Here is a 22493-nt window from a genome sequence, read left to right on the forward strand (position 1 = left end):
CTTTTTATTATAAGTAGTGGACCCGGAGCATAATTTGGACGGTGAAGAAAGATTTTTGGATTATAGGTCAGTAGTTGTAAATAACTGTTGTAAGGCTTATAATATATTGTTTATGCTTTTGGTCTGTATCGGAACATGACATCCCGAGGTTTGTTATATAATGAAAATATTTTTCTTTAAGAAATACTTTGATAAATTTTTATTATATTTTGTTTTGGGAACAAATTCCGCAACATCTTTTGGAAGATTACTCTGATTTTATTTTAAAACCCTAAACTAAATTGATCTTTTCTGGCCGAGAAATTTGGGAATGTCTTATCCAAGTCTTGTAGATCCAGACCATTCATCTTGTTTTCCACCTCCAGATGGTATAAAGTTCCCATCTTGGGAATATCTCATGATATATCTAGTTACCTACGCATTTATTTTCTTTTTTGTACCATAACTTTGGTTCTTTTGAGTATGATCTATTCGAAACCATTTGAAGGCAATTTCCTACTGTTTTTTTGGGTTTTTGAATCATGAGTTGAGAGCTTGATCACTTCTATCTACCCCATGCATGAGATCTTGAGCATTAGTGTTTTTTAGGGTTTTTGATTAATATCTAGAAGTTTAAGGATCTAACTTTCTGTATTAAGAGCTTAATGGAACTTTTGGCATTTAGACTAGTATGTGGGCCATAATTCTTACTATGTTGGGCATAGTTTGGTTTTGGCTCGTAACGACCAAAGCTCTGCTTTATGCGTACAGCTGCTTCTACGTAGGGCGTAGTAAGGTTGACCTTTGACTTTGACTATTGTTGACCTTTTGATCAAACTAGAGTTGTAAGGGTGTACTTTGAGAGGGTATTCTTTACTATTATTATGTGTCTTGTTTCTCCTTCCTACACTATGTGTGTGAAAGTTGTTCTATTTCTAGCTGTTATTTGCAAGGTGAGTCTTCTCACTACCATTACATGTGTCGTGTTTATGTTTGTGACCAGTTGGGTCTTAATAATGATTATTGTTATATGTGAATTGAATTGAATTGTTGATAACTTTTGGATTGCTTAAAATCCACATGGTTGGTGATAAACCCTAAAACATGTTGTTAATCCCCAAGGCATGTTTTTCGCCCTCTTTGATGGCTGATAATCCCCAGGGTTTTTGATAACTCATAAGTGTTTATTATGATATGTTGTATGGATATTTTGGGAAAGACTCACTAAGCTTTATGCTTGTAGTTGTGGATTAAATGTGTTTTAGGTATTTTAGATGCTCGCGAGAAGGCAAATGCTTGATTGTACACTTCAAATTGCAGATTTTATGATTGATGTATTTTGATACTATGATTTGGGATGACTTTATTGATACACATGGTTGTTTCTTGATTTGATTTTATGATAAATGAGGTTTTTCTAAAATAAATATGAAAATTTTGTGGTAAAAATCAGTATGTTACAAGTTAGTATCCAAGCCCAAATTTGAGAGAATTGGATGAACACTTGTGGGATTCCAAACTCAGACTAAGGATCTAAAAGTTTTACAAAAACCTTTTTCACAAAATAATGAATCTCAAGGAAAAGAGGAAGGTATCAGAGTGTACAATAAGTCGGACCTCGAGGAAGTGATCTCCCAAAATATACATATATGTGTTATATGTTGTATTCTAATTGTTGCTAATTGAGCCGATGGAAATATATTCTAGTGATAGGCTAAGGATTCCTCAGGAGTTTCAGGATAGGGTTTCCTAACCTTTTGATGCCTTATAGCCTAGGAGATTAATTATGTATTTGTTGCTTGGGTTGAAGCTAATATTTCTAATTGCTTCGAGTAAACTGCATCGTTGTATATAGTTAGGATTTTATGGCCTTAGAATAATTAGTTTAGCCTTACATACTATTCCTTGTTTGTTGTGGATTTGGGGTGGAATATTTTATTCTAATGTCTATTAAGTCTGGGTTATGTACAATTACTTTACGCAGAGCCATTTACAGGATTAGCAGACACTTCTTGCATAGCAGATCTATAGTTGATTAGGGACATAAGAGGTGTGTCTAGGGGTTTAGAAGCGATTCTTTAAGCACCTAGGTGTATGTGTGTTGCTTCCTTGGAAGCAAGGTGTTTGTAACTCAAGACCTTGAGAGGGAATCTAAATCAATTATAGATATGTGTGGAAGGTACTATGGGCCTTTACATTAAAAGCACTGAATATGTATCCGATCAATAAAGAGTCTTGAGGGTACTAAGAAGTTGATTGTGTTATATGCTTGCTTGTGATGTAACATCCCGAGATTTTGCAGGTATTTCTGAACCCTCTTCTATCATTACTTTGTCATTCAAAGTCTTTGGGGTTAGAAGTGTAGAGCCAAGATAAGTTTGAGGGCCAAGGTTGCAACCTTAGGCCAAGAAGTAGTACGTTGCGCATACATAAGAGTATGCTAAACGTACTAAGGTCCGCCTTAGTACGTTGGGTGTACACTTGTGTACATTGGGCATACTAATGTCAGGATGAAACCCTAATATTTAATTTCTGGGGGCTATATAAGCAACATTATTAGTACACAACCTTCCCTTACCTCAGCCTCCACTTCTTAGACTCATTTTTCCCAAACCCTAGCCATTCCTTTGAGTGTTTGAGCTTATTGAGTTCTTATTGAGTGTTTTAAGAAGAGGTGCTGCATCAAGGCGTTTGAGAAGAAGATCAAACTTGTAGATTTGAAGTTGGTTTGTGCCTTAGAAGCTCCAGAAGGTAAAAAGCTTCAAAATTTATGCATATATCTATAGATCTTTACATTTTGCTTTAAAGAACAATTTATTGTCACAAAAGTCCCAAGATGGCGCATGATGTGATATGGACGAAAAGAATTGTCCTTCTAGACTCTTGAAAGGGCTTTGAGTGACAAAAATGAAGTCCCAATAGCTGAATGTGTCCCATGCATGTAAGAAGAAGGTCTTAATGGATTAAGACCAAGTATTAAGAGCTTTCTGGACCTCCAAAGTGATAAAGTTTGTGACTGTATGGGTCCTAGGCACGTTAGGTCACTAGCTCTGAAGTTTGGGCTCAATTGCTTAAGCAATTAAGCACTTATTAGTGTTTTGGCAAAACCCAGCGTACGCCTATCGTAAATACAGTACGCCCAGCATACTGGGTCAACCACCCCTATTGTGGTCAACATAAGAACGAGTACGCCCAGTGTACCAGAGTAGTATGCCCCGCGTACATCCTCTATTGTGTGTTTGACAATTGGGCTTCGGGTTTTGGACTGTTTATGGACTAGTTTGATTTAGGCTTTTGCTGGACTTTATGAATATGATTTTTTAGGCCAGGTTTTGATAATGGATCTTGGAATTAGGCGCAATTAGGGAGTTGGGCCCAATTTGGTAAATTGGGCCAATAATGGGCTTTACATAACGACATTCAAGGTTATGGACTTGGTATTGGGCCTTGGACCAATAAAGAGAATGGACATGATGGATTGTGTGGACCCTTAGTCAAGACTAGTGTCTTGTGTATTGACTTGATATTTATTGTGATAACCCCATTTTCACAACCAGAAAAGACCGATTTTTGTTTATGCTTTACTTGAAAATCAGACTAACATTTTAAATAAAAGTTTTGCGGAATTTGTCCCAAAACAAAATATGATAAAGATTTATCAAAAGCATTTCCATAGAAATGTATTTCACTAAAAAGAATTGGGATTTCATGTTAGATATAGATCATAAGCATAAACAATACATCATAGGCCTTACTACATTATTCCGTATTTATAGGCCTAAAATCCTTTAATCTCTCATCCCAAGACATCACATCTATGCTCATGTGCCACTACCTGTAATACAAGAAACTGAGTGGGTCACGCTTGGGAGCCTGGTGAGCACATAGGGTTTTCAACCCACAATAAATAAGTTTATTCACTTTATCAAACCAAACAAACCCGATTACCCGTTCCCGTTAACCTCACTTTACGTCCCTAAAACATCTAACACAAGGGACCTTGTCTAAGGACTATCATCAGGATGGACACTACTGCTAAGGGGATTCCTCAGCAATAAATATCCTTAAGGCAACCATGTGGGGGATGGAGTACACCTGGTGAGCACACGGTTCAAATAAACACACAGTTCAAATAAACACCTACAGGTTGCGAGCCTGCTAGTGTTCCAATGGACTGTCTAGAATAGTCCGTGGTCGTCATCTATACTCCGCTTGATGACTGGATCATCAATATCATCTATAACGAGGCCTCTCGTTATTTTATCACACATCAACTATTACATCTACCCATGTTTTACCCAACACATTTTGTAGATATAAAATACATATAGAGTTTAAATCATTTAAAACGTGTATAAAATCATTCATCCAACATAGATAGCAAGTATACAGATAATATGCACACACAACACATAATTTATATAAAATAATTCATATCTATGTGTAAGCTGAAAGTAACTATGCACTCACTTGATACGGTGGTGACTGGATACTCGGACAACACTTTGTAACTCTTAATATTGTTTTTCCTCGACAAAACAGCGGATTTTAAAGAAAATCGGGCTTTGCTCGGAGTAGCGTTTCGAAACCAAAAGACACTTTTTCTCGGGACTCCGGGAGCCTCGAGGCTTCCCTTGGGAGCTAAGGGGGTTTACCAAGGGTTTTTGGAGGCTTAGGGAACCTAGAGAGAGAAATATTGTAGAGAGAGAAGTGAAAATGGGTGAAGAATGAGGCTGCCCTCGGCCCCCTTTTATAGCTGCGAGCCTCGGACGTACGTTGGGCGTAGTCCTCGGCTACGCCGGGCGTAGTCATCGGATAAGGACCAACTCGGATCCAACTGTCTCGCACTCTGGAAGAGGATAAAAGAGAGGGTATGCGGGGCGTAGACGAAGCGACGTGTCATCATCTGAGGCGACTCCGTGCTCAACAAGCGACGGCCCTGATCGAGCCACGTCACCACCTCGCAATAGATTTCGCAAATTCATACTCCGACTTCTAAAAATCATAACCTTAACATACGAGCTCTGTTTTCGTCGTTCTTTATATCCACGTGAAGGTGGGAACGTACTCTACAACTTTCGTTTAGACTCCGTCGGCTAATTTTGATTCTATTTTAAAAGTTATATTATTAACAGGCCGGGACATGTTTGGTCCGTTAAATTCTCATAACTTTTTCATCCGACATCCGTTCTCGCCCATCTTTTTCTCGTTACGCTACTCTTAACGAGATCTTCGATTCTCGTTAAAGTTGTGTCGGCTAAAAACCGCTCGATCAAATAATTGAATTTCGGGTTGTACACTGCTAATCCGAAACTTCGAAAAATCATAACTTCTTCATACGATGTCAGATTTAGGTGTTCTTTTTATCGTCGCTTTTAGTTTAACATACTATATGATTTTCGTTTAGATTGCTAAGGCTAAAACTCAATCTATCGTAAATTCACTATTTACGCCTCCTGGTATCGTGTCGGTTCTGTCGCGAAACTTCGTCGGGTCATAACTTCTTCGTTATAACTCGGATTTCGGCATTCTTTATATCCCCGGAATCCTTGTAATATATACTAAAACTTGGTTAAGATTATTTATTCTAAATAATATTTTGCAGAAAAGTCCTTTTCGACCCCTATTATCTCAAAATTGACTAGCCCGGATCTTCGGGCGTTACATTTATTATATGATAGTTCGGGATTTCCGGTGAGACAGCGATCAGAGATTTTAGTACTTCAACACTACTCGCGAGATGAGTTATCCTGACTATATTAATACGGTCTAAGGCACCAAGGTCGGCCCTTTTTGGATTATATCCAGATTATGGCATGATATGTTTATGGATTTACATCCAAGTAGTTAGGATGGTGACATGCTTATGCTTAGAGACTTGGGTAGGTAGGTGTCCTGGTTATAGGATGTTGCTATGCTAGATGATCTGTTAGATCGGTTTGATTGTTATAAATACGTGTGCTACCGTTTGATAGTTATGTACACATGTTTGTTTGATTGGGGATGGGTTGGGGCGGTCCTGCTTTGTGCTGAAGGCTAACATAGCCAGAGCGGACCAGATAGATTACAAACACAGGAGGGTATGATAGTCAGACCAAAGGCTCGACGAATGATTTGGATACGCTGAAGGCCCTGCGACGCCGTATAGCCGTACTAAAGTCGTGGAGAGCGGTCCAGATAGAATGAAGACATGTGAGACGGTCCAGTCAGGCTGAAGGTTCATTCTGCATGTTGTTTTGTATTTATTTATATGATATAAATATGGTTATATGAGGTTGGTATTTTGGGGGTAAATCACTAAGCCTTCGAGCTTACATCTATCGATTATTGTTTCAGGTACTTCTGGTGAACGCGGGAAGGCGAAAGCATGATCGTATGACTCCTCATGTTGTTATGATTTTTATGATTTGATACTGGGATACTCTGATATTTATTATTTTGAAAACAAACTTTGTAATGTTAAATGGTTTTAAATGTTTTGAAAAAGTTTAAATTTAGCTTGATTTTATGGGTGCTTCAAGTTGGTATCAGAGCCTTGGTTTGAGTGAATTGGAGCAATGTTTGTGTGAATCCAGTCTCAAATCAAGGAAGGATTTTCAGAATAATTTTAAAATGGTTTTCAAAATAAGTAAAGGAGGATGCAGGGTGTACGATCAACCAGAGCCAGTAAGTAGACCCCAAAATTGATGGGTTTTGGTCCTAAGAACATCCTATGTGCTCATACTAACCCTAATGCTTGGATCTAGGTTGCTCTATTGTACATGCAAGTTATCCAAGACTATAAACCCTAATTCTAGCATACAAGCAATCATATTAACATAAGAATAGGTTTAAGATCATACCTTGATTGTTATGTAGTAATAACAATCCCAAATATCCTTGTATTGACTTTAGAAAGCCTAGAGTCACAAATGTCACTCCTCTAATGGTTCACAAACACCATAAGCAAGAGGATGAAGCGGAGAGAGGATGGAGGCTGCCCAGAACGTGTTCTAACCCTAGAAGGATGCTTGTCCACGTTTTTGGTCCTTAAGGGGTCTATATATACTGAGGCTATTAGGGTTATCTAACAAGGAAACCCTAATTTGGATGCTTAAACCCTAAGTAACCCATGGATCCCTTTCCTTGAGGCCTTGGACGATTTCCTTATGGGCTTCCCCATAGAATTCGTCCACTCCTTATTATAAGGCAATCCATGGCCCAAATTGCAATTATCTTATAATTACAATTCCAGACCCTTAAGTTTAATTAATCTCTTTTAGTCACAAAACTAATTACCAATTAATTCTTGACTAATATTTGATGGGTTTTGGTCATAAGACATCCTATGTGCTCATACAAACCCTAATGCTTGGATCTAGGTTTCTCAATTGTACATGCTTTGAATCCAAGACTATAAACCCTAATTCTAGCATATGGAAATCGATATTAACATATAATTAGGTTTATGATATTACCTTGATTGTTATGTAGCAATAACAATCCCAATTCCTCCTTGAATTGACTTTGGAAGGCTTAGAGTCACAAGTGTCACTCCTCTAATGGCTTACAAACACCATAGGCAAGTGGAGAAGGTATAAAGAGAGAAGAGAGAAGTAGAAATTCGTCCTTAGATGCTCTAGGGATCAAGTGCACGAAATCCTAAGGCCTTAGGGTTCTTTATATAGGGTTGGGATAAGGGTTTCTGTCCTTATCCTTATCTAGTTACTTGCCCATCAAGCAACCATAAGACAAGCCTTGAAAATCCCTATCTCCTGGACCTTGGACGATTTTAAGGATATCCTTATCCTTGAATTCGTCCATCCTTTAACAAGGATAACCATTGCCCTATTTTGCAACTATCATATAATTACAATTCAGCTCCTCTAGTTTAATTAATTACACTTGATCACAAAATTAATTCTTAATTAATTATTGACCAATATTAATTAAACAAATATGATTTCTCCTTTAATATATTATTCTTATAACATATTAATAAATCATAATAACCTCTCTCTTTATTTATTTCTCCAATCAAGTTGCTTTGGTGAACGCAACCCAAAAGGACCATGCACCATCGGGTCAAGTACATACCAAAATAGTTATGGACTTAGACACTAATCCAACAGTCTCCCACTTGGATAAGTCTAACAACAATTCTACGTATGACTTCAGATCCTGATCTGCAATCGTAGCTTTCCAAAGCCGCTGTCAACTCTGGTCATATCAGATACGCGTGTCCTTAGATAAGGGATCATATATTCCTCCATTCTAGATATCACATGAGATATGATTTCAAATTATTCTCTTTGTACTATATCTCGATTCCCGATTTATGACGACTGACTAATTGAACAAATCAAATTAGCCCTAGCCCGGCCGAGCATTTACGTTTGTCATCACAAAATCATCGAGGGGCCCAAAGATATCGCTTTTATCCTACTTTGAATAAAAGGAATGGATAAACTTTGATACAATGCTTGCTTGCACTCACGCACCGAATCACACACAACAATATGTTTTATAACACCAAGTTACTAGTGCGTTTACATATTATCAATGTGCAACCGATTTGCAAGATACAACTCACACATCTCGGTTTCAAGAATATAAGGTGTTATCGTCTCACCAATCACTCGTAATACAATCCATGGAGTGATCCAAGTGAGCGTGGGTTTAATCCAATGCTCAAATCAGATTCATAAGCACTCATGAACGTTGCAGCAAACATTTGCTTATGTCTAATACCTTATAGACAATCCACACACCAATTCATGACAGTCTTCATTCATATCTACTTCCAACATATGAACGAATATGGCCCGTTTGAATAATTCTATTATTCTTAATAAACTCAATTATTCTGGAAGTCAAAACATGCAAATGTGAAACACACGAATAATACTAATCCCATATGGCCTCAACCCTTTGAGCATAAATAAAACCCCTTTTATTTATCACAGTCTTGATTACTCATTATTTGTCGTTTCGGGTAATCAACTTCTTAATTGAATTATTACACTTGTCCCATGCTCCTAGCATGCACACAATGTTTACCTATGGTTATTACTTTCTCAAATAGATCATGTTGAACACATTTCCAATCATTCTCATTTCACAACTCCAAATCATTTTTCCATAAGTGTAAGAATATCAATTTTTTGTTACTTATATAATATGCTAGATTCTAACATTTTATGCAATTATTCTTTCGTAATGTCATTGTACCAAAGTCACAAAGACTATTGCCAATGATATTACAAAGTCTTTTATCGGGGATTGTTACAAGACAATTCCTTATATATGATGTCTCTCACTCAAAGTACATTCCTTTGAACATCCTTTTGCATAAAGGTTTCTAATCTAGACATAGATTTTTCAATATTCAATTCCCAATATGGACACGCTTCCATATTTTCCATATGACAACTCATTCTTAATAGAATCTTATCTATTCATAATAATGTCGATATGGTCCATCCAATATGGAAACATTTCCATATTTTCCAATACTATACTTCCAACTACTCACAAGCGACCAATCCTCGTCGAACTTTAGATTGTCCTTTGATAGTTGTTTAATTATTTTAGTCAAAACCGATTCTAGTCCTTTTTCCCTCTAAATGCGCTAGACATTTGGAAAATTTTAGAATACTCAAACATTAAAACATTTGCAATCGATCCTATACCCGAAGCGTATGGGACACGACGCATAATGTTTTATTTGCTGTGTTCTGAAAATTCGAATTGTGAAGAGGAATGCCGTAATCATAATCGAAATTTTAAGAACACACTATGTACCTTTGACTAAATTTATTAACATTTCTCAACCTAAGCCTTTAGATTTGAAATGAAGCATAATATTCTCTCCCTTAATTATAGCAAAACAACTATTCCATCCTTACAACTTTGCAAAGAATGACTCTTGTTTTCTATAATTAATATTGCCAACTTGCAATACTTTCCTTAATAATCATACAATCATAACTTTTATGCTCCCACTATCATGATGATTATTATAAAACATAACACTTATGCTCCCACTAGCTTCGACATGAAAACATTTTAACTTTCAGAAAAAAATACCTATTGAATTTCTTAAGTCCATGTTTCTAATACTTAATGCTTTGATAATCTTTTATCAAGGCCTCTTAAACTTATGCACCTTTGCCTTAGATAGTTCATATGTGTGTCTAAACACTTAAGACTAATTGCCAAACCTCACAATTCAAATCATGGAAAGGGATACCGTAACCATAATCGAATTCGAGAATGCAATTTTACAATCACTATCTTCTTAAAATCTTTCTTAGTGAAAGCATTTCCTCACAATCATTTTCATGAAGGAGGAAATCTTATGACACTTAGATTTGAGCGGTGTATGTGTTCCTATCCATGTGAATTTGTTAAAACCAAAGTTTACGACAAATTCAAACTCATATGGACCGAACTTTCTTAATCTTGATTTCTTGCCTTATGGTAGCACAACTGCCCACCACGTCTTCCAAGTAGTTAAGCAACTCACCTTTTCCTATCAGTGTACCTTTCATTGATTAAGGTGCTTTGTCTTTTATGCGTTCAAAATGAGAACTCATAGAACTCACATGCATAATTAACTCGATTGGATTGGCACGGAAACAAAATAATTTCATCACGATAGGTTTTAAACCTCAACTCGTGCGCTAGTGATGATCGATAAGGTTTATTTGATTTGTTCTTGAAACCTGGAAATTCCATTAAGGCTCCCACTGACTCCTTGACATATAAGATTCTCTTGTCAAAACATTTCTTGACAAATAAATATTCAAGAGTTAGTGTAGCTCATATCAAAGTACTTCATAAATTGGTCCTAGTTGGTCTTTGTCTTATCTAAGACATCACAACTTTCCACATTTGATGAATGTTATAAACCTTACTTTTTCACTCGATGTCACAATGTTAACTTTAATACTTGTTATTGGAACAAAGTATGATTGAGTTATTGATTTAACCATTTCTTCAATTCTTGATTTCTCTTCTTAAACATACAATTGTACTTAAAGGATCAACTGAAATATGGTTCTTAATCATTAAGACCTATCATAAAGCATAAAAGCTACTCTCCCTTCTTCTTAGAATGGAGAAACTTTTATCTTTCTGCCTACATGATACTTCTTATTCGTTTTGCTATTGATTTAAACTTTTCAATCAATTCATAATTACACTTAATCTTGTAAGTATAATCATATTTACTAAACCTTTAGTAAATCATGACAAATATCATTGTTACTCTTATGGTGGACTTGATCAACATGCAACTTTGTGTGCTCGATCTCCTAGTCCTTCACTTGACACTTTGTCAATGAATTAATCTAATTTCCAAAATATGAAATTTCTCATTCATCGTGCAACCAAGTTGCATGATTCCAAGTTTCTGTCCAATTGAAACTTGGGCGATGAGAAACTCTCCCTATTTGGTAAATTCTCGACTTTTCCATAAACACCATAAATAAGAATCATATCCATTTGTTGTAAAAATATGCAAACACCAATTTTCATAACGATTTCATTGCAAGGAAATAAACAAATAAATAAATAAGTCAAACGAAAATTTATTTTATTTATAAAAGCAGCGGAAAACATTTGTCCTTATAATGCAAAATCCATTGAAAACTATGTATTTCAAAAGAAAAATTTCTAACAACTCTATCATAACTATCTAAGCTCAAAATCTAATCTTCAAGTCCATGCAATCAAGATCCATTCCTTGTGATTAGATTCATCTTGCTCTTTCACCAAGCTTCCTTTCTTTTCACCGATCCTGTAAAACATTCAAATGCAATCTTATTACATTATGTTTTAAGAATGAATGAATAGGAACTTAATGGAGTTAGACAGTGGATTTTACCTGAAGCGCAGCCATACTCTTTAGCTCTCCCATCTTCTAGACTCTTCAGGCTCTTTGGGCAGACTTGTATCCAACGCCCTTTCTTTTGGCAGTAAACGCAGGTCGGTTCTCCTAGAACGTCCTCGGAAGCATGGTCGGTTGACTTTTCCAACAAATACGCTCCATTGCTTCGCCAAATCATTTCTGATTCAGCAGCAATGAGCATGTAAGTTAGGTCAATGAGGTTGTAGTCATGATCCATCATATAATACTTTCTTTTGAACTCATTATATGATTTAGGAAGTGACTGCAAAACCCAATTCACAGCCAACTCATCTGGGAATGACACACCCAACATTATCAACCTATCAATGTGTGATTTCATTCTTAGAACGTGGGCACACACGGGTTTACCATCATCATGTTACATTTCCAATAGGGCTTTAGTGATATTGAACCTTTCAATTCTTCGATCTTGTGGGTTGGGAAGAACAATAGGAGGAGGAGGAGGAAGTGAAGCATGACTTCTCGTTCCTCAATTGAATCGTGGAATACCATCTTCATGTGGAATGCTTGTTCCACGGGATTTAGGAAGACCATAGTTGTCGAACATTGACATCTACAAAACGGGAGAAAAACAAATTCAAGTTAGTTGATTGATTGAGTCCTTAGTGAATCACCCAAATGAGATACTAAGGCTAGGACCCAACACAATATTCTACAAATCGGGAGAGGGATGCCGTAACCCAAATTGCAGAACATTTGAAGGTAAGTGAATGACGATTCACTAATTTCCACCACGAAAAACGAAAAGGAATTTAAGTTTTAAATCTATGAAAACTCCTAGATCCTTTGAGATACATTGAACTTTCAATGGCATGTTTAAATCTCGATATGCCCCTCTTGTTTGTGACTGGGATGCTGAGGATCACAAAGCGGGTGTGAATAACCATGCAGACTACATGGTGCCCTCACATGTTACAATCACCTATTCGATGTGCCGGTAAACCACACACGCTCCACCGAACTATGACAAACATTGAGTCACCCTTTGCTACCTTTGCTTAGAACCATTTAGTGTGCCGGTAAACCACACACGCTCCACTAACGTCTTTGCAAGGGCACAAAGTGTAATTTCATGGAATTGCATCAATTCACTTTTGCCTAAGTAACTAAGATTGGGAATTTTATGAAAAACATTTAGTTACTTTTATACTTCATTATACTTATAATGGAAGGATTTGTCCTATCCTACCCGTTCGGCTAACGACCCTCCACTAGTCAAGAGTGCGGTGGGTAAGAGTGGATACCCATTCAATCGCCATTTTATAGGCAATTTCCTTAAACACCCCTTATAGACCAGCTCCGTGAATGAGGCCTACTAACGGTAAGACTGACTTTTACTCATACATATATATAATGTTAGACTTTTAATGTTATATATAGTATAGGGTGTATTTTACACTTTTAAAATATTAGGTGGTTAAATTTAACAATTATACCTTTAATTCAATTAAATTGTAAACCTAAACTTTTATGGATTTATTAAACCTCTTTTAATTATACACTTTAATTAATTAATAAAACCATAAGGGTGTGATTTGAACTTTTTCAAAACTATAATAAGGTTTTAGAATTTAACATTCCTAATTAAACTTTTAATCAACTTTTAAATTCCAAAACTTGAGGGAAAGTTTTGAAACATTTCAACACATTAGGGTTTAGAATTTAAATATACATCAAAATTAAACTATTAATCAAAATTTAAATTCCAAAACTTGAGGGCAAGTTTTGAAACCTTTTTCAAAACATTAGGGTTTCAACTATTTAAATTTCAAAACTACAAAACCTTTGGGTTCAAAGTTAAACTATAAAACCTAAAGGGAAATATATGAAACTTTTCAAAGCACAAGGATCAAATAACAAATAATCTAAATTAACATTTAATTACATAATTATCCATATTTGATATATTTAATGATTTCTTGCAAAACAATTTACCAATTAAGTCAAAATAATTAACTAATTATCACATAAGCAAACAATTATCTTATTAATTGATAAATATCTTCGATTAGATCAAGAATATAGTCAAATATATCATAAAATCGGATTTATATTGATCTAACATGATAAGGTAACTATCCAAAAGCAAAAACAGCAAGAAATCGCGAAATACCCTCCATCTGACGAGTTGACTCGTCGAGTCAAGCCTGGACTCGTCGAGTCTGCATGGACTCGGCGAGTCCAGCCTCCAGAAACCCAAAAATCGAATTTTTCAAACATGTATAGCATCAATACAATAGAAACCAATCTAGGCTCTGATACCACTGATGGGTTTTGGTCATAAGACATCCTATGTGCTCATACAAACCCTAATGCTTGGATCTAGGTTTCTCAATTGTACATGCTTTGAATCCAAGACTATAAACCCTAATTGTAGCATATGGAAATCGATATTAACATATAATTAGGTTTATGATATTACCTTGATTGTTATGTAGCAATAACAATCCCAATTCCTCCTTGAATTGACTTTGGAAGGCTTAGAGTCACAAGTGTCACTCCTCTAATGGCTTACAAACACCATAAGCAAGTGGAGAAGGTATAAAGAGAGAGGAGAGAGGTAGAAATTCGTCCTTAGATGCTCTAGGGATCAAGTGCACGAAATCATAAGGCCTTAGGGGTCTTTATATAGCGTTGGGATTAGGGTTTCAGTCCTTATCCTTATCTAGTTACTTACCCATCAAGCAACCATAAGATAAGCCTTGAAAATCCCTATCTCTTGGACCTTGGACGATTTTAAGGATATCCTTATCCTTGAATTCGTCCATCCTTTAACAAGGATAACCATTGCCCTATTTTGCAACTATCACATAATTACAATTCAGCCCCTCTAGTATAATTAATTACATTTGATCACAAAATTAATTCTTAATTAATTATTGACCAATATTAATTAAACAAATATGATTTCTCCTTTAATATATTATTCTCATAACATATTAATAAATCATAATAACCTCTCTCTTAATTTATTTCTCCAATCAAGTTGCTTTGGTGAAGGGAACCCAAAAGGACCATGCACCATCGGGTCAAGTACATACCAAAATAGTTATGGACTTAGACACTAATCCAACAGTCTCCCACTTGGATAACTCTAACAACTATTATGCGTATGACTTCAGATCCTGATCTGCAATCATAGCTTTCCAAAGCCGCTGTCAACTCTGATCCTATCAGATACGCGTGTCCTTAGATAAGGGATCATATATTCCTCCATTCTAGATATCATATAAGATATGATTTCAAATCATTCTCTTTGTACTATATCTCGATTCCCGAGTTATGACGACTGACTAATTGAACAAATCAAATTAGCCCTAGCCCGGCCGAGCATTTACGTTTGTCATCACTAAATCATCGAGGGGCCCAAAGATATCGCTTTTATCCTACCTTGGATAAAAGGAACGGATAAACTTTGATACAATGCTTGCTTGCACTTACTCACCGAATCACACACAACAATATGTTTTATACCACCAAGTTACTAGTGCGTTTACATATTATCAATGTGCAACCGATTTGCAAGATACAACTCACAAATCTCGGTTTCAAGAATATAAGATGTTATCGTCTCACCAATCACTCGTGATACAATCCATGGAGTGATCCAAGTGAGCGTGGGTTTAATCCAATGCTCAAATCATATTCATAAGCACTCATGAACGTTGCAGCAAACATTTGCTTATGTCGAATACTCTTTTAGACAATCCACACACCAATTCACGACAGTCTTTATTCATATCTACTTCCAACATATAAACGACTGTGGCCCGTTCGAATAATTCGATTATTCTTAATAAATTCAATTATTCTGGAAGTCAAAACATGCAAATGTGAAACACAAGAATAATACTAATCCCATATGGCCTCAAACCTTTGAGTATAAATAAAACACCTTTTATTTATCACCATATTGATTACTCATTATTTGTCGTTTCGGGTAATCAACTTCTTACTTGAATTACAACACTTGTCCCCTGCTCCTAGCATGCACACAATGTTTACCTATGGTTGTTACTTTGTGAAATAAATCATATTGAACACATTTCCAATCATTCTCATTTCACAATTCCTAATCCTTTTCCATAAGTTTAAGAATATCAAATTCTTGCCACTTATATAGTATGCTAGATTCTAACATTTTATGCAACGATCCTTTCGTAATATCACTGCACCAAAGTCACAAAGACTATTGCCAATGATATTACAAAGTCGTCTATCGTAAATTGTTACAAGACAGTTCCTTAGATATGATGTCTCTCACTCAAAGTACTTTCCTTTAAACATCCTTCTGCATAAAAGTTTCTAATCTTAGATATAGATTTTTTCAATATTCAATTCCCAATATGGACACACTTCCATCTTTTCCATATGACAACTCATTCTTAATAGAATCTTATCTATTCATAATAATGTCGATATGGTCCATCCAATATGGAAACATTTCCATATTTTCCAATACTATACTTCCAACTACTCACAAGCGACAATTCCTCATCGAACTTTGGATTGTCCTTTGATAGTTGTTAAATTATTTTAGTCAAAACCAATTCAAGTCCCTTTTCCCTCTAAATGCGCTCGACATTTGGAAAATTTTAGAATGGTCAAACATTAAAGCATTTGCAATCGATCGTATACCCGATTACCCGTTCCCGTTAACCTCACTTTACATCCCTAAAACATCTAACACAAGGGACCTTGTCTAAGGACTATCATCGGGATGGACACTACTGCTAAGGGGATTCCTCAGCAATAAATTTCCTTAAGGCAACCATGTGGGGGATGGAGTACACCTGGTGAGCACACGGTTCAAATAAACACACAGTTCAAATAAACGCCTACAGGTTGCGAGCCTGCTAGTGTTCCACTGGACTGTCTAGAATAGTCTGTGGTCGTCATCTGTACTCCGCTAGATGACTGGATCATCAATATCATCTATAACGAGGCCTCTCGTTATTTTATCACACAACAACTAGTACATCTACCCATGTTTTACCCAACACATTTTGTAGATATAAAATACATATAGAGTTTAAATCATTTAAAACGTGTATAAAATCATTCATCCAGCATAGATAGCAAGTATACAGATAATATGCACACACAACACATAATTTATATAAAATACTTCATATCTATGTGTAAGTTGGATGTAACTATGCACTCACTTGATACAGTGGTGACTGGATACTCGGACAGCACTTCGTAACTCTTAAAGCAATTTTTCCTCGACAAAACAGCGGATTTTAAAGAAAATCGGGCTTTGCTCGGAGCAGCGTTTCGAAACCGAAAGACACTTTTTCTCGGGACTCTGGGAGCCTCGGGGCTTCCCTTGGGAGCTAAGGGGGTTTACCAAGGGTTTTGGGAGGCTTAGGGCACTTAGAGAGAGAAAGATTGTAGAGAGAGAAGTGAAAATGGGTGAAGAATGAGGCTGCCCTCGGCCCCCTTTTATAGTTGCGAGCCTCGGACGTACGTTGGGCGTAGTCCTCGGCTACGCCGGGCGTAGTCATCGGATAAGGACCAACTCGGATCCAACTGTCTCGCACTCCGGAAGAGGATAAGAGAGAGGGTATGCGGGGCGTAGGCGAAGCGACGTGTCATCATCTGAGGCGACTCCATGCTCAACAAGCGACGGCCCTGATCGAGCCACGTCACCACCTCGCAATAAATTTCGCAAATTCATACTCCGACTTCTAAAAATCATAACCTTAACATACGAGCTCTGTTTTCGTCGTTATTTATATCCACGTGAAGGTGGGAACGTACTCTACAACTTTCGTTTAGACTCCGTCGGCTAATTTTGATTCTATTTTAAAAGTTATATTATTAATAGGCCGGGACATGTTTGGTCCGTTAAATTCTCATAACTTCTTCATCCGACGTCCGTTCTCGCCCATCTTTTTCTCGTTATGCTACTCTTAACGAGATCTTCGATTCTCGTTTAAGTTGTGTCGGCTAAAAACCGCTCGATCTAATAATTGAATTTCGGGTTGTACACTGCTAATCCGAAACTTCGAAAAATCATAACTTCTTCATACGATGTCAGATTTGGGTGTTCTTTTTATCGTCTCTTTTAGTTTAACATACTATATGATTTTCGTTTAGATCGCTAAGGCTAAAACTCAATCTATCGTAAATTCACTATTTACGCCTCCCGGTATCGTGTCGGTTCTGTCGCGAAACTTCGTCGGGTCATAACTTCTTCGTTATAACTCGGATTTCGACATTCTTTATATCCCCAGAATCCTTGTAATATATACTAAAACTTGGTTAAGATTATTTACTCTAAACAATCTTTTGCTGAAAAGTCCTTTTCGACCCCTATTATCTCTAAATTGACTAGCCCGGATCTTCGGGCGTTACATTTATTATATGATAGTTCGGGATTTCCGGTGAGACAGCGATCAGAGATTTTAGTACTTCAACACTACTCGCGAGATGAGTTATCCTGACTATATTAATACGGTCTAAGGCACCAAGGTCGGCCCTTTATGGATTATATCCAGATTATGGCATGATATGTTTATGGATTTACATCCAAGTAGTTAGGATGGTGACATGCTTATGCTTAGAGACTTGGGTAGGTAGGTGTACTGGTTATAGGTTGTTGCTATGCTATATGATCTGTTAGATCGGTTTGATTGTTATAAATATGTGTGATACCGTCTGATAGTTATGTGCACATGTTTGTTTGATTGGGGATGGGTTGGGGCGGTCATGCTTTGTGCTGAAGGCTAACATAGCCAGAGCGGACCAGATAGATTACAAACACAGGAGGGTATGATAGTCAGACCAAAGGATCGACGAATGATTTTGATACGCTGAAGGCCCTGCGACGCAGTATAGCCGTACTAAAGTCGTGGAGAGCGGTCCAGATAGAATGAAGACCTGTGGGACGGTCCAGTCAGGCTGAAGGTTCATTTTGCATGTTGTTTTGTATTTGTTTATATGATATAATTATGGTTATATGAGGTTGGTATTTTGGGGGTAAATCACTAAGCCTTCGAGCTTACATCTATCGATTATTGTTTCAGGTACTTCTGGTCAACGCGGGAAGGCGAAAGTATGATCGTATGACTCCTCATGTTGTTATGATTTTTATGATTTGATACTGGGATACTCTGATATTTATTATTTTGAAAACAAACTTTGTAATGTTAAATGGTTTTAAATGTTTTGAAAAAGTTTAAATTTAGCTTGATTTTATGGGTGCTTCAAGTTGGTATCAGAGCCTTGGTTTGAGTGAATTGGAGCAACGTTTGTGTGAATCTAGTCTCAAATCAAGGAAGGATTTTCAGAATAATTTTAAAATTGTTTTCAAAATAAGTAAAGGAGGATGCAGGGTGTACGATCAACCAGAGCCAGTAAGTAGACCCCAAAATTGATGGGTTTTGGTCCTAAGAACATCCTATGTGCTGATACAAACCCTAATGCTTGGATCTAGGTTTCTTTATTGTACATGCAAGTTATCCAAGACTATAAACCCTAATTCTAGCATACAAGTAATCATATTAACATAAGAATAGGTTTAAGATCATACCTTGATTGTTATGTAGTAATAACAATCCCAAATCTCCTTGTATTGACTTTAGAAAGCCTAGAGTCACAAATGTCACTGCTCTAATGGTTCACAAACACCATAAGCAAGAGGATGAAGAAGAGAGAGGATGGAGGCTGCCCAAAACGTGTTCTAACCCTAGAAGGATGCTTGTCCACGTTTTTGGTCCTTAAGGGGTCTATATATAGTGAGGCTATTAGGGTTATCTAACAAGGAAACCCTAATTTGGATGCTTAAGCCCTAAGCAACCCATGGGTCCCTTTCTTTAAGGCCATGGACGATTTCCTTATGGGCTTCCCCATAAAATTCGTCCACTCCTTATTATAAGGCAATCTATGGCCGAAATTGCAATTATCTTATAATTACAATTCCAGTCCCTTAAGTTTAATTAATCTCTTTTAGTCACAAAACTAATTACCAATTAATTCTTGACTAATATTAATTAAACAATATGATTTCTCCTTTAATATATTATTCCCATAATATATTAATAAATCATATTTAATCCTTTCTCTCCATAATTCATCCTATCAAGTTGCTTTGGTGAAGGCAGCCCAACAGGACCATGCACCATCGGGTCAAGTACATACCAAAATAGTTATGGACTTAGACACTAATCCAACAGTCTCCCGCTTGGATAAGTCTAACAACTATTATGCGTATGACTTCAGATCCTGATCTGCAATCGTAGCTTTCCAAAGCCGCTGTCAACTCTGATCCTATCAGATACGCGTGTCCTTAGATAAGGGATCATATATTCCTCCATTCTAGATATCATATGAGATATGATTTAAAATCATTCTCTTTGTACTATATCTTGATTCCGATTTATGACGACTGACTAATTGAACAAATCAAATTAGCCCTAGCCCGACCGAGCATTTATGTTTGTCATCACTAAATCATCGAGGGGCCCAAAGATATCGCTTTTATCCTACTTTGGATAAAAAGGAATGGATAAACTTTGATACAATGCTTGCTTGCACTCACTCACCGAATCACACACAACAATATGTTTTATAACACCAAGTTACTAGTGCGTTTACATATTATCAATGTGCAACCGATTTGCAAGATACAACTCACACATCTAGGTTTCCAGAATATAAGATGTTATCGTCTCACCAATCACTCGTGACACAATCCATGGAGTGATCCAAGTGAGCGTGGGGTTAATCCAATGCTCAAATTCATATCCATAAGCACTCATGAACGTTGCAGCAAACATTTGCTTATGTCTAATGCTATTTAGACAATCCACACACCAATTCACGACAGTCTTCATTCATACCTACTTCCAACATATGAACGACTGTGGCCCGTTCGAATAATTTAACTATTCTTAACCAATTAAATTATTCTGGAAGTCAAAACATGCAAATGTGAAACACAAGAATAATACTAATCCCATATGGCCTCTAACCTTTGAGTATAAATAAAACACCTTTTATTTATCACCATATCGATTACTCATTATTTTTCGTTTTGGGTAATCAACTTCTTACTTGAATTATTACACTTGTCCCATGCTCTTAGCATGCACACAATGTTTACCTATGGTTCTTACTTTGTGAAATAGACCAAATTGAGCACATTTCCAATCATTCTCATTTCACAACTCGAAATCCTTTTTCATAAGTGAAAGAATATCAAATTCTTGCTACTTATAGATTATGCTAGATTCTAACATTGTATGCAATGATCCTTTCGTGATATCACTGCACCAAAGTCACAAAGACTATTGCCAATGATATTACAAAGTCCTCTATCGGAGATTGTTACAAGAGAATTCCTTAGATATGATGTCTCTCACTCAAAGTACTTTCCTTTGAACATCCTTTTGCATAAAAGTTTCTAATGTAGACATATATTTTCAATATTCAATTCCTAATATGGACACGTTTCCATATTTTCCATATGACAACTTATTCTTAATAGAATCTTATCTATTCATAATAATGTCGATATGGTCCATCCAATATGGAAACATTTCCATATTTTCCAATACTATACTTTCAACTACTCACAAGCGACCAATCCTCGGCGAACTTTGGATTGTCCTTTGATAGTTGTTTAATTATATTAGTCAAAACCGATTCTTGTCCTTTTTCCCTCTAAATGCGCTAGACACTTGGAAAATTTTAGAATGGTCAAATATTATAGCATTTGCAATCGATCCTATACCCGAAGCGTATGGGACACAATGCATAATGTCTTACATAAAGATTTGATACTTTATCAATCTTCCGCCATAATATTTCATTTGCTATGTTCTCAAAATTCGAATTATGAAGAGGAATGCCGTAATCATAATCGAAATTTAAGAACACACTATGTACCTTTGACTAAATTTATTAACATTCCACAACCCAAGCCTTTAGATTTGAAATGAAGCATAATATTCTCTCCCTTAATTATAGCAAAACAACTTTACAACCCTTACTACTTTGCAAGGTATAACTTTTGTTTTCTATAATTAATATTGCCAACTTGCAATACTTTCCTTAATAATCATACAATCATAACATTTATGCTCCCACTATCATGATGATTATTATAACCATAACACTTATGCTCCCACTAGCTTTGACATGTATTCAGAAACAACTTAACTTTCAGAAAAACAATGCTTATTGAATTTCTTAAGTTCATGTTTCTAATACTAAGTGCTTTGATAATCTTTTATCAAGGCTTCTTGAACTTATACACCTTTGCCTTAGATAGTTCATATGTGTGTCTAAACAATTGCCAAACCTCATAATCTTCTTAAAATCTTTCTTAGTGAAAACATTTCCTCACAATCATTTTCATGAAGGAGGAAATCTTATGACACTTAGATTTAAACGGTGTATTTTTTCCTATCCATGTAAATTAAAACCAAAGTTTACGACAAATTCAAACTCATATGGATCGAACTTTCTTGATCTCGATTTCTTGCCCTTATGGTAGCACAGCTGCCCACCATGTCTTCCAAGTAGTTAAGCAGCTCACCTTTTCTTATCAATGTACTTTCCATTGATCAAGGTCCTTGCCTTTTATGCA

Source organism: Lactuca serriola, chromosome 3 (assembly GCF_051521515.1).
Source record: "Lactuca serriola cultivar US96UC23 chromosome 3, Lser_US96UC23_V15, whole genome shotgun sequence".
In the NCBI taxonomy this organism is placed as follows: domain Eukaryota; kingdom Viridiplantae; phylum Streptophyta; class Magnoliopsida; order Asterales; family Asteraceae; genus Lactuca; species Lactuca serriola.